The 13,974-nt window shown below is 40.4% G+C and overlaps 1 protein-coding gene across 5 annotated transcripts in view; it reads left to right on the top strand.

Annotated features, from left to right (window-relative positions):
* The window catches only part of FYB1 (FYN binding protein 1), a 68,431-nt gene that overhangs the window by 8,695 nt on the left and 45,762 nt on the right, over positions 1-13,974 (top strand). The window contains exon 1 of one of the 5 annotated variants that reach the window (XM_040541136.1): positions 11,157-11,206. The exons of the other annotated variants lie outside the window; for them this stretch is intronic. The gene's annotated coding sequence lies outside the window, so the exon portion shown is untranslated. Of the gene's footprint in view, positions 1-11,156; positions 11,207-13,974 lie in introns of those variants that run through there. 5 annotated transcript variants of the gene reach the window in all.

Below are 13,974 nucleotides of genomic sequence, written 5' to 3'. Positions count from 1 at the left end.
GTGCAAGTGCCAAGGAATGACTCCACAGAAAGAGAAGAAAAAGAATTTTAAAAAAGGAAAACACAACAACAACAACAACAACAACAACAAGATTGTAGAGAGAAAGTTCTCTGTGAAGTAGTGTTCACTTCTGTCTGACTACAGAAAAATGAAATCTATCTGACTGTAGGACAGGCATATGATGGAAGAGAGGACACATTGCCCACTCATCTCTCATGTTTCCTAGTTAGCACATGCAAGCTATAGGATAAAAAGGGACTGAGCAAGGTTTGTAGAAAGGGGAATCTTGGAAAAAGGCAGAATGGTAGTACAGGAAGGAAGAAGAATTCTTTTTTAAAAAGAATAAACTGTGAATGTACCAGCTGGCTTCAGAATATGGGGTTTGTGTACACTCTCTACATAAGTTGACTAAGCCAAAGAGATTCTTCCAGCAGATGGAAAACGGGTCTTAGTTTTCTGCTCTGCTTTGCCAGAGGAACAGAAGAATGCACTTTTATTTAACCTCATTTTCCATTTCTTTTGTGGGTTTATCTCACAGGTGGACATGCACTTTGAAGCCAGCAGCCTTGTGACCAGCCAGTTGTCATTTGCAAGGATCAGAATTCATTGGTAGTCAAAAGAAAAACCTTTTGAAAGCCCAAAGGATTGGGCCACAGAAAGGGTGTTAGGTATTAATCCTAAGAAGAAGTGCTTAGGAAAATTTTATTGAAACATCCTTTTTAAAGCTATTTCGATCGAACTGGGTTTTCATTTTTAATCTTTATTGTCTTTGATTAAAACTCCCATGGGAACATTTCTGAAGTTATTTTGTGTTTTGAAGTGTTTATTCTGTAGGAAGATACGCTTTGTTGTTGTTTTTTAGGCCACATCATAGTGATGTCAGGAACTGTACTAACCTGAGAAGTCATATAAAGGAATGTTTTTATTTTTAATTAAACTTCAACATTTCTGATTGAACATTTTTTTCAGATATGTGATTTCATGTTTGACAATCACAGAATCACAGAATAGTTGAGGTTGGAAGGGACCTCCAGAGGTCACCTAGTCCAACCCCTCTGCTCAAGCAGGGTCACCTAGAGCGTATGACACAGGATGGCATCCAGGCAGGTTTTAGATATCTCCAAAGCAGACTCCACAACCTCTATGGGCAGCCTGTTCCAGTGGTCTGCCACCTGAACCATAAAGAAGTTATCCCTCAAATGGTGATGAAACCTCCAGTGATTCAATTTATACCCATTACCCCTTGCCTTATCACTGGCCACCACTGAGAAAAGTTTGTCCCCATCCTCTTTACATTGTCCCCTCGGGTATTTGTAGACGTTGATAAGATCCCCTCTCAATCTCCTCTTCTCTAGGATAAACAGGCCCAGCTTGCTTAGTCTTTCATCATGAGACAGATGCTCCAATCCCTTAATCATCTTCGTGGCTCTGCACTGGACCCTTTCGAAAAGTTCTACATCCCTCTCGTACTGGGGAGCCCAGAACCACACACAATACTCCAGGTGCGGCCTCACCAGGGCTTAGTAGAGAGGGAGGATCATCTCTCTTGACCTGCTGTCCACACTCCTCCTGGTGCAGGCTAGGATCCCATTGGCCTTCTTGGCCACAAGGGCACATTGCTGGCTCGTGGTCAGCCTGCTGTCCACCTTGACCCCCAGGTCCCTCTCCGTAGATCTGCTCTCCAACAGGTCAGCCCCCAGCCTGTACTGGTGTCTGGGGCTGGTCCTCCCCAGATTCAGGACCCTGCAGTTGCCCTTGTTGAACCTCCTGGGGCTCCTCTCCACCCAGCTCTCCAGTCTGTCCAGGTCTTTCTGAATGGCTGCACAGGCCTCTGGTGTGCCAGCCACTCTGCCAAGCTTTTTCAAGCTTTTTCTGTGTAAAGAATTCTAAGGTTTGACCAGTCCTGTGCCTGGGCAGATGATCCAGGAAGAAAAGTATCAAAATGTACAAAAGGCTTGTATGGTAGACATTGCAGCTGGGAGATGTGAGGGGAACAAGAAGGATTCTGCCCATGTGAGGCACAGAAATTACTTTCTATATGTATTTTCTTTGTTCCTCTCTAACCAACACAGCTGTCCTGAAGCTATGTTCAAAGAGTATGTTCCTACCCTCCTTCTCTTCCACTCCAACGTTGGTTTAGGGACTCCTTGCACAGTCACTCCTCTCATGCAGTTATTCTAATCCTCTGTCTCTTTTTATTGTTAGTATAAATGTGTTGTTCTGTAACCTCAAGCAGTGAAATAATCTAGACTGAAAAGCACTTCTGCTCCCATGCCACAGTCCCTTGTTCTTTTTCTCTCCTCTTCTTCTCTTTCCTTGAATATTTTCAATCTGCATTTTTTCAGTGATGTGATATATAACAGTCTTAAATTTCTATAGTACCAAACCTGTGGGCTATGGGTGTGGAACTGCTTCCCCCATTGGAATTTCACCGTTACAAACCGTGGTGAAAAACAGTAGACATCATTACACAGCATCCTAGCTCTTTGGTTACACTGTTTTAAGGTGTAATTGTGTGGTGTCCCATGCCCCACATCAACACTGAGAAAGTGTTGCTTTCTCAGAACGTACAGCTGGCCAAGGTGACTGAACACCATGGCAGCACAGGCTCATTTTTTCTTTTGTGAATTTTCCAATTATATAGTTAAACTGTTGACTTACAGAAGTTGCAGAATTATGCATAGGATGAGTGGCAAATGGATGAATGATGCTCTATATGTATAATGGGTCTTCAGCAAGAAAGCAAGCATGCAAGGCCTATGTAAGGGATTCTAAAACTCCATTTGCCCAGTGGCAGTACCTGAGCATGAAGTGTTTTCTTCCCTCACTCTTTTATCATATATCCTCCCTTTCATAACCCAGACCCTGATTCTACAGTCATCTTCCTACTTTATGCTGTACATAGGCAGGGATTCCAGTGTATTCTCTACCTTCATATAACACATTTTTAGCTCTACAAAAAAGAACCTTATATGCATTCAGTTGCCAAGTCCCATTTCACTGTGCTTTAGCCTAGATCCCGCACTCTCAGCTAGCACTCAGTCTCTGCACTGAGATCATGAAATGAGCTGAGAAACAGGTAATTGGTAATCTAGCTGCACAGCCCGGCAAGTTACAGCTGAGTAGCTGCTGTGTGGAAACTGCCTGTGTGAAGTCTCTGACCAGCCATGCAATAAGCACAATAATTGCTTATATGGAGGCACGTTATCTGCAGTTCGGGTGTGGATGAGGTAACATCTGTACAGCAACAAGTGCAAGCAAAGCTGAGTCACTATGTCTCATTTTGAAGTAATTCATGTAGTGCTCACAGAACACAACATATTTTACCAACTGCTTCTGAACTTCGAAAGCAGAGTCCCTATAAAAAAGTCATTAAATGCTACTGGGGATAAAATCCTTGAAAGTATGTAGTACTTTTCCATTTCTGGCCTTTGCAAATCAGCTGGAGCCACTAGAATCAGAAATATTTTTTTCCAGAAGCTTCTCAGTCCTTCCTAAGAGGTAGACAAAATATCTCATGCTTAATCTACTGTGCTTGAAGTTGTAAAATTAGTTCCAGCTAAAATTAATTCTTGTGTGCATTTCTCAACTGCTGAGAAGCTTGTCATAAAAGATTAAAGATGTAATAGAAGTGTTTGTAAATGTTCCCCACTGCAAAGTACTACATTAATGCTAGAAAAAGAGATATTACACAACAATATCAGAGATTGGTGTTACATGGTACCTTACTTAGGTGAACATGGTGTTTGGTAAGCTCTACAGTGCATCTCCTTGTTGGACTTTCCTTGTGTTATTCTTGCCACTTGAGCAGAAGCAAAAGAGCTCCAGCCTGAAAATAATAGGTTTTTCCTTCTGTATCATAGTCTCCAGTGAATCAACAGGACTTGCATGAGAAAGTAACTATCTGTTTCCTGAAACCTGTTAATGATACACAGGCAAAAATGCACACTTTTTACCCACGTGACTGTCTGGGTAAAGTGACTTTACAACATAAGCCAAGAAGGTTTCATTGCAATATAAATAACATTCCTAACATATAATTAAGGTTAAACTGTAAAGCACCAAGTTTTTTAACCTGACCTTTCCCCCTTCCTATTTTAGAACACTAAAATACTTGTAATACAGCATATATTAAAAAGTTAAAATCCAAGACCATGAGAACAGACTCTAAAATTGTTAATTGTTGCAGTTATACTAAATAACACTAATTATCACAGAAGCCTCATGAAGGGGTGCAAAGGCGGAATGGTGAAAGAGTCATGACAACTGAGAATTTAACTTGAGCCTTCATTTTCTTTATTCCACATGTTTCAAATTCAGACATACTTGTTATAGGTACTTGCTTGAGAGCATCTGAAGTGTAGAACAATGTCAATTGCATTTCATTAAAATACATTTTTGTCAGGGATCACTTGCCTTACCAAAATTGATCATGAAAGTCTGCTTTTGATGGGTTTGTTTGTTTGTTTGATAAAATAAACATCTTTTCTATAGCAAAAGCAGCCTGCCCACCACTGATATGACTCAGACATTAGCTACCAAATGTAGTTTTGATAGTGCAGTTTTTAATTCAATTAAAAAGAAAATATCTGTTCATAAGAAATCAAATGACACTAACAAAGCCTATATTGCTGAATTCACAAATTCAATTTTCTTCAGATATTTAATGAGGAGATTTTGAAGGGTAAAGGCCCTTTGCTACCCTCTTCCCAGGGTAAGTTCATGGTAACTGAGATAAGGTGATACCTGAAGAGGCACAGACACCAGCTGTGAGTCCTTTGTGCCCAGAAGGGAAAGCAGTGAAACCAAGACTTTGCCTGGAGCCGAGATGCTTTTTAGGAATCGTGGGGTTCTATTTGCTTCTCTACACTAAAAGCAGATGAGAATTGAAGAGCTGTCAGGGGTTTAACATGCGAGGGGAAATGATGCTTAACCTATTTGATAGCTTTCTAAGATGAGATGACTAGCTGGGTATATGAGGGGAGAGCGGTAGATGTGGTCTGCCTTGACTTCAGCAAGGCTTTTGACACTGTCTCCCATAACATCCTCATAAACAAACTCAGGAAGTGCAGCCTTGGTGAGTGGACAGTGAGGTGGATTGATAATTGGCTGGATGGCAGAGCTCAGAGGGTTTTGCTCAGTGGTACAGTCTAGTTGGAGGCCTGTAGCTAGCAGTGTCCCCTGGGAGTCAGTACAGGGTCCAGTGTTGTTCAACTTATTCATCAACAATCTGGATGATGGAGCAAAGTGCACCCTCGGCAAGTTTGCTGATGACACAAAGCTCGGAGGAGTGGCTGATAATCCAGAGGACTGTGCTGCTGTTCAGAGGGACCTCGACAGCCTGGAGGGTAGGATCGAGAGGAACCTCATGAAGTTCAACAAGGGCAAGCGCAGGGTCCTGCACTTAGGGAAGAATAACCACAAGCACCAGTACAGGTTGGGGGCTGACCTGCTGGAGAGCAGCTCTGCAGAGAGAGACCTGGGAGTCCTGGTGGACAGCAGGCTGACCGTGTGCCAGCAATGTGCCCTTGTGGCCAAGAAGGCCAACAGTATCTGGGGCTGCATTCGGAAGAGTGTTGCCAGCAGCTCAAGGGAGGTGATCCTCCCACCCCTTACTCAGCCCTGGTGAGGCCCCACCCAGAGTATTGTGTCCAATTCTGGGTTCCCCAGTAGAAGAGGGACAGAGAACCACTGGAGCAAGTCCAGAGGAGGGCTACAAATGATGAGAGCACTGGAGCACCTGTCATACGAGGACAGGTTGAGAGAGCTGGGCCTGTTTAGCCTGGAGAAGAGAAGACTGAGGGAAGACCTCGTTAACGTGTATAAATATCTGAGGGGAGGGTGTTGAGAGGATGGAGCCAGTCTCTTTTCGGTTGTGTCCACTGACAGGATGAGAGGCAATGGGCACAAACTGAAGCACAGGATGTTCCAGCTGAATATGAGAGGGCACTTCTTTACTGGGAGGGTGACAGAGCACTGGAACAGGTTGTCCAGAGAGGTTGTGGAGTCTCCTCCTCTGGAGATATTCAAAGCCTGCCTGGATGCCATCCTGCACAATGTTCTCTAGGAGGTCCTGCTTGACAAGTGGGTTGGACTAGATGATCTTCAGAGGTCCCTTCCAATCTTGGCCATTCTGTGACTCTGTGAGGGGGTAGGAAAGGAGGGTGTTAACTTTGTGTGCGAAATCATGGGGAGTCCAGAGACATTCCCCTCCCACAGCCTTTGCACAACTGCTGGCGAGGGATTTGCATGTTCTTGCATGTTTGTTTTCTTCCCAGACAGAAGAGGGGAAGGACACATGGAGGAGAAAGGGAAGTCAGGGGTCTATTGCTAAAGCTGGCTGTTCCTCTTGCTTTTCCACTTCTTCCTCGTCCTGGTATCAGCAGCTAGGGGGGATGCTGAGGGGGAAGCCAAGCCAGTAGAGAATTCCCCGTCTGAATAAGGGTATATGGTAAGGATAGGGAATTGAAGTAACTTCTTCCTTGAGAACACTGTTTCCTCCGTCACTTCTCACCCTGTCTCCCCTTTCCCCATTTCATTCCTCTCCCTCACTATTAGGACATTGCTGTCACAGCAACTACGAAGATGGCTGCCCCATGCTCCAGGCCTGTGTGCTCGCTCCAGCCAGTCCTGGGGCCCTCCCTGACGTGCTCAGCCCTGGCAGGGAGGATGGAGCAAGGCAGGGCCCCACGATCCAATGGTGGGGCAGGGCCAGGCCACCTTCAAGAGGCACAGGGGGAATTGACAGAGCACAACGTCATGTGGGAAGGCAGAAGGTTACCCAGCCTCACCAGCTTCCAGAGCTCTTCTCCCCACATGAACTGCCCCCACCCAGCTCCTTGTAGCCCTACCATGCTCATCTGTCCTCCCTCTTATCCTGGTTTCTACCACCTTCCCCTCATCCACTGCTTCTAGCAGCTTCTCACCTTGCCTGCCTTACCAAAATAGCCAGCAGGCCTGTGGCTGGCACCTCTTCCTTCTACCCAGGAGTTGGCAACTGCAAATTCAGCAGTCGCAGCAAAAACATATCACCTGCAATTTAGCTCATTAAACCATCCAGTCAAGCTGCCAATGGTGGTCAGCTGTGGCTCTCAGCAAGGCACAAGTGGTGGAGTAAGGGAGGCCAGGGGCAATAGTTCATCTGAGGATGTCATGGCTGCTGCCTGCCTCAGTGAGCCGTGTGCTTTCAAGAGTTTTTCTGAACTATCTAGTGAAAGCCCAGGATTTCCTTCCAGTCTACGTGGAGATAAATTTTGTATCCAAATGAAAAGGTTGCCTTCAAAATAGGACTGCTTAGGATGTGAGCCAACAGAGCACTGCTATGGTCAAACTAAAAAAAAAAAAAAAAAAAAAAAAAAAAAAAAAAAAAAACTTTTCAAATGAAAGATTTTTAATTTTTTTTTACTTTTTAACTGAAGGTGCTTTGCATCAGCAGCACCAGTGCTTACAACCAAGCAGAAAACCAGGAGCTTAACTTTTCTTCCACAAGGCATGCATGTGACTGTGACGCTGGAGTACACTGGTCTTTCCTTGATGACAGAAATACATCATTTACAAAGTATAACCAACCTAGATTCTGACATCATCTTTTGCCTTCTTTCTTCGCTCTTCAGATCTACCTTCTTTTAGTATAAGGAGATCTAAATAGTGGAAACAGATTTCCGTACTCCTGGTTTGGACAAACATAAATATTGTAATAAAATTCAACAGCTATAAGATTATAAGGTTTGAATTATGGCAGTTTAAAAGAGCCACAGCTTCAACTTGAGGAGCTTTTGGGAAATCCTGTCTGTCAGCTGTCCACAAATAATATCTGGGAAGCCCAGCTCTTCCTGTATACATGACAGTACATTTTAGACTTGAGACAATGATGTTACTTCGATCCTGACCACACCAAACCTCTGTCAGAAATATTAAACCCACTTTCAAATGGCAACCTCAGGGAAATGGAACAACACATGTTTCAGGAAGTCTGGCCCTGTCTGCAGATACAAAGATAATGTAGACTGCTTCAACAAGAAATGCAATGAATGCAGAAGCTACTGTCAGTGTTCAGGAATGTCAAGTTTCTACTGAATTTCAGGTACTTTCCAAAGGATCACTGTAACAAATCACTGCCGTGGCTACCTGTCGCGGATGACATCTGAATGACACTTTTTTCCCAGAATTCCAGACTCCCAGGATTGGCACAGCAGTGTTAAGCAGGCATATTAACTTCTTGTCTTGTCCTTTAACAACATTTAAATACTTGAAATATTATCCCTCAGGAGTGGCATGAAACCAGATAGGCTAATCCTCTGAGTACAGGGATGTGTAAGCAGATTTTCAGCAGGAAAAATGCATCATTTCTTCTGCTGCTCCTGGTCTGCCACTAGGAGGCAAAAGACCTCCTGAGAGTGGTCAGGAGATAGAAATAGAGGCTTCAGTGAAAAACTCTTAAAATTGACTTTCTCTTTCTCAAGCACTCCACATATATGTACTGTATATTACAGATGGAACAACATTATTCTGATTTAGAAAGGGGATTGCCAACTTGCTTTAATGATATTTTTGTAGGGTTCCAAAGGTGATCTCTTATGTGCTTTTTTTTAGGCGTATTTTAAACATTACCTCATAAAGCAAATCATTTCTATATTCTTCATCTCCCATCTTCATTCACCATCAGTTCTGTTATGTTGTCACACCTGTTTTGGGACCACATAGTAGACTAAGATCAGTGAAATGAACTGTGTTAAAACAACGTGGAAAGAAAAAAGTTTGTGGGTTTTTGTTTGTTTGTTTTTGTTTCTTTATTTGCTTGCTTTTTCTCAGTGTCATTTCACCACTATGGTTTGCAGCCACAGAGGTAACAAGATCATGACTATATTTTTTGTAAGCACTGAACTGGAAACCTAAGCTGTTCAGATAGTAGTGCCTGACTCTCCAGCCATTTCAGAGTACAGGACAACGTCAGTGCATAAAAGTTACCTTAAAAAGCTGAACTAGCATTTACAGCAGAACAAGTCAGTGAAGTACTTTTTTTCCTTTTTTTTTTTTTTTTCATCTATTTTGGACAAATTTAATGTTTAAGCATCCACTTTTCCCAAAGGTATGTGGAAACTAAAGCTGAGTAAATGCTCTGTTACAAAAAAAAAAAAAAAAAGGTATCACTGCAGTAATAAATTTTGCACATGAGAATACTACTACCATTGCCATTATTATGCTGGGATTTAGATGCCAGTTTTGGTCAACACAGAGTCTGGAATGGCATGCTTATGTATGGAAGGCATTATTATTATTGATATGTTTGTCTTGCTTAAATATAATTTTGTGTTGCTGTTATTGCTGCTGTTTCTGCTGCTACTGCTTTTTGGTTTTTGGTGAAATAATAGAAAAAAAGCAATATAGCTATAATGTGCTTTCAGGTTTGAAGGTCCTGTTCCTTAAAATATTAATTCCTTCAGATTCTTTCATCTGCTAAAAACAACTAATTCCCTCAAACTACTCACAAACATCCTCCACAGAACTATGTGGAAAAAAAGAGGGATGATCTAGGAAGCTGTTGCATCTCCAAGTGTGAAATGAAGCATAAAATGCAGATATTGCACATGGGCAACTTTCAGAGCAATTTCACAGCCTAAACTGATATTTTTATTGTGTTTGTTCCAATTTATTTCCTCAGCAGCATTCTATCAGTTAGAGAAGTATTTATTTTCTGTGCACTGGATGAAAGGGAAGATGACAGGAACTGTCTAGCACTCAGAGTTGCAAAGAAGAGCTCATTCTTTGATCACAGTATGATTTGCCTAGTGCTAATACAGTGAGCCAAATCTTGCAGTGTTGTTTACCAGTGAAAAAGGTCTATATTGCTACATTTAACATTGTAATACAGTTGTGCAAACTGCCAACTAGAACAACAGTCACAATCTGCCTTAAGATTAATGATAAATGATTCACCACTGGCAATGAATGTTTATTTTCAAAAATAAATATGATTTTATAAATCAAATTGTGTACAACAGAATGAATAGCATAAAGAACTCATGAATGTCTCAGAATTGCATATCTCCCACTAAGAAAAAAATGTTGCCCAATGTAACAACAACAAAATTATTATTGGAAAGTGACAAATATAAAACATGTAATAGTATTTTTATCTCAGATAAGTTCCATCCAACACTAATAGGCTTCCAAACTAGCTAAAATAGAGGTGTTTGTAAAATTAATCTAGAAGTATTAAGTACCTCCAATGCTTTTTTGAGACAACAAAATAAATAAATAAATAAATAAATAAATAAATAAATAAATAAGGTTGTGCAGAAGGGGAAGTGATGAACAATGAGGAAGAGCCAAACAACTTTTAATGAAGCTCAGTCACAAAATTTTTCTAATGCAATCTTATCACCATGCAGAGCTCCAGCAAGTTCACTGAGCTCTATTTAGCAGAGGGTTCTGCCTTTGTGGTTTGGATTTAGCTCCACGTTTAGAGTTTCTTGTGAAGCTTATTTTCTCAATATTAATTTCCCTATCCTATGTCATACTTTGATTTGTGTAATAAACTGAGAGGCAAAAGAGTAAAATAAATCATAATAGATCATAATTTTGAAAAAACAAACAACAACAAAAAAACCTCTATAAAGCAAATGCTTTAAAACACTGGACAGGAGAATGCCAGAACCTATTGGCAAAGTTGGGAGCAAACAAACATGTTAGCTGACGTCTTTAGTTGATGAGTGGGAATGGATGTAGTGATCCTTGCTGGCAGCAGGGGACTAGACTTGATGACCCAAGAGGTCCACTGTCTTTAAGCTTGTAATTACCACACATGTTTTCTTAAATATTATTCAGTAAAAATTCAAGCTTGTATGCACCAATATAGCTTCACAGGACTCTGCAATATGGGGTAAATGCAGTACTGGATCTCACTTTGCTTTTAAATATCACATAGTGAATATTGCTGATGGCAGCACCAAAGCAGTCTGAACAAATTTTAGTTCCCTTTTCCTCCACTGCTTTTTGCCTAATATCCTGCGGAGAGCAGCTTTTTTCTACTGATCATGATAATAAAAACCACAAGCAACATTCTTATGCAAACCCTCTCTGAGAAGCAGAACTCCTCTTAGCAAAGAGAACAGGCTACTAACGTGACAAACCCCGTGGATTTTCTCATTGAGCGAGCCAGCTTTTCTGCCTGTATCAAAATATTTGGGAGCTTTGGGGAGTCCAGGTAAATTGATGTACATGTTTGTCTTAGAAATAAAAATGTCAAGTTCCAGGATAAAAAGATAATCAGTACAATATATTGCATATAACCTCATGTAAGTGGAAATGCTAATTGTAGATCTTACTTGAAATAAGTTGTGGAGCTGAAAAGATGTTAAGTTGATTAAATGGTCTTTTCTCTCTCAAAGCTTTGTGTTTGGTTCCCTGAGATTTTACTAAAAGCAGCCCTAACTTAAATGACCTTTGCATTTTGAAGAATAACAGAAATGAGGCAATTATTTTTCTTGTAATTCCTTTTGCAATATTTGTGGCTGGTTGTTTTGTGGTAGGGTATTTTTTAATACACCATACTCCGAATTAAGATATCAGTGTGAGTGTGAGTAAGTATCTTTTTGTAGTGGGTTGTGGAAAACGTTTTTCTTTCCAGCAGTGAGTCAGAACAGTATTCAATGGCTTAATGCTAAAAAAAAAAAAAAAAAAAAAAAAAAAAAAAAAAAAATCCTTTAAAATCATATGGGATCTTAAAATTCAAAATATAGTGGTAGGAACTTTTCAGTGTCAGGACCTCAAGGTTTTCTATCTTGTGACTCAGATGTGTTACCTTAATTGTAATGGAATAACTGGAGTCAAATCAAAGATGCTCGTAAAGTATTTGCTGTATATACTATATGCAAACAGGGTTCTGAGTAGGAAGGGATCTGGCTGTTTCATTTCTTAGCATACTTGCTATAAAAATTACATTATTCTGAAAGTCGTTGATTAGCATATGAGAAAAAAAAAAGAATATTAAGTATCATGAAACTCAGTGCTTATATAAAACCAGGTTAATCAAAAAATATCAACATACTTTCTCAGAAAATGGTATTAGTCAATCAGCTTTTATTGGACAGAATTGCTTGGTGGAAAATTGAAGCTCCCAGGCTTCTGTTGTTGAAGACTGAGTTTCTGGTGGTAGAAAGTTTTTCTGTTTTGATGTAAACAAGTACCAAAAAGAAGGAAGAAAAGAAAAATGAAGCTCTGTTGAAATTACCAGACCATAGGGATGAAGAGATGACCATGCATGGATAGATCCTTTAGCCTGGTGCACAAGATGTGACAGCAATTTTGGGACCAAGCTTGGATGTCGTCTAGCTGTTCTGGTCAAGCCCTATGCCTTCACTAGTCCTGGTCTCACTTTGGGTGCAAGAATTATATTGTCTTCACATTTTTCTGCATCATGATGTTGTTGGTCTTATGATTTATGTGAATGATGAGAAAATGTGACAAGAGAGGGACAAAAGAGATGTAGAGGAATGCATGATGAAGAAGATAGTGTCACGCTGGAACATTCTTGTCTAATTTCAACAGTTGCACATCCATGTGAATGTGATAACTTTGTCTGCTGGTGTTAGAGAGATGTTTGAAAAGGTTCAGTCAGGAGGGCATATAGGCTGTTGGTCTTTCTCCAAAGAATCTCTTAGATTTCTGGCTATTCTCTCCATCGTAGAGGTCTGTCTTTCAAAACAAAAGCAAAGAGCAGAACAGCCTGCCTCTTCAGTATTTAGAATTTGATGAGGGTTCTTTTCTCTTGTATGCCAATCATTGTATCAGCAAGTCTTTCGGCTTGGACAGATGCTGTCTTTCTGCCTTTTTTTTCATACTTGTGCTATTTACATTCATAGGTACAGAGTAGTGCAACATCTTAGTTCCAATGTCCAAATGCTGAATTCGCAATTAGAGGAAGTCTTCTTTAACTAGTAATTATTATTACACTCAAGGGGAATAAAAGTAACTTGGAAATTATTTATCTCTTCTGAAAACAAAAAGTGTTGCATAAAGATAATTTTGAAGTCTCTCCATCTGGAAAGGGAAATAGTCAAGCAATAGAATCATAGAATGGCTTGGCTTGGAAGGGACTTTAGAGATCATCTAGTTCCAAAACCCCTGACATAGGCAGGGATGCCACCCACTAGATCAGGTTGTTCAGGACCTCATCTAACCTGGTCTTGAACACCTCCAGGGATGGGGCATCCACAACCTCTCTGGGAAACCTGTTCCACTAAAATTCCAATAAATTATCATGAATTTAGAACAACACTAGCATCTTATGCAAACAGCTAAACTCCCTCAATCCATTAACCTTAGTAGAGCCCAAATCAGGCCTTTATGATGCCAACTAAGATAAGATCTCTATTTAATCCATCGTTTTCCATGATTTTCTTTCCTTATTCTGTTCCTTATCATTATATCCTGTCCATGGGTTAGAGGCCAATTCATTCAGTGGTTATAAGCTTCTGTGTTTTTTTCACTGTCACAGAATTCATGAGTATACATACTTCTTAAAATGGTGGTAGATTTATAATCTTTCTTTCATTACCTCCTAGCGAACTCACCAAGATCTGATTCTGTTAAAAAAATATGAGTTTTAAAAGACCTGTTGAGACATTATCATGTGGCAATAAAAAGGAAAAAGTTACAGGTGAGAAGTGAAAAGAGGTTTTTTTGTCTCATAAATCAGACCTGCATGCATTTTGAAGAATTGCACAATTCCTTGTACAGTCAACAGTTGCACAGAGGTTATCTGCTTAACTAGGAATTACATACAGACATCTTCTGTTTCTGTCATTGATCTAGTGTTTCTATTTATTTGAAGAAAAAACAACCACAAGGGGAAGTTGAAGTGAAATGATCTTTTGGCTTCACCAAGACTAGAACTTAAATAACATATATTTATGTCAAAACAAAACAAAACAAAAGTGTGTTTTTTGTTTTTGTTTTGTTTTGTTTTTAACA

The sequence above is a fragment of the Cygnus olor genome, chromosome Z (assembly GCF_009769625.2).
Source record: "Cygnus olor isolate bCygOlo1 chromosome Z, bCygOlo1.pri.v2, whole genome shotgun sequence".
Lineage (NCBI taxonomy): Eukaryota > Metazoa > Chordata > Aves > Anseriformes > Anatidae > Cygnus > Cygnus olor.
This window is presented reverse-complemented; position numbering and strand designations above follow the sequence as displayed.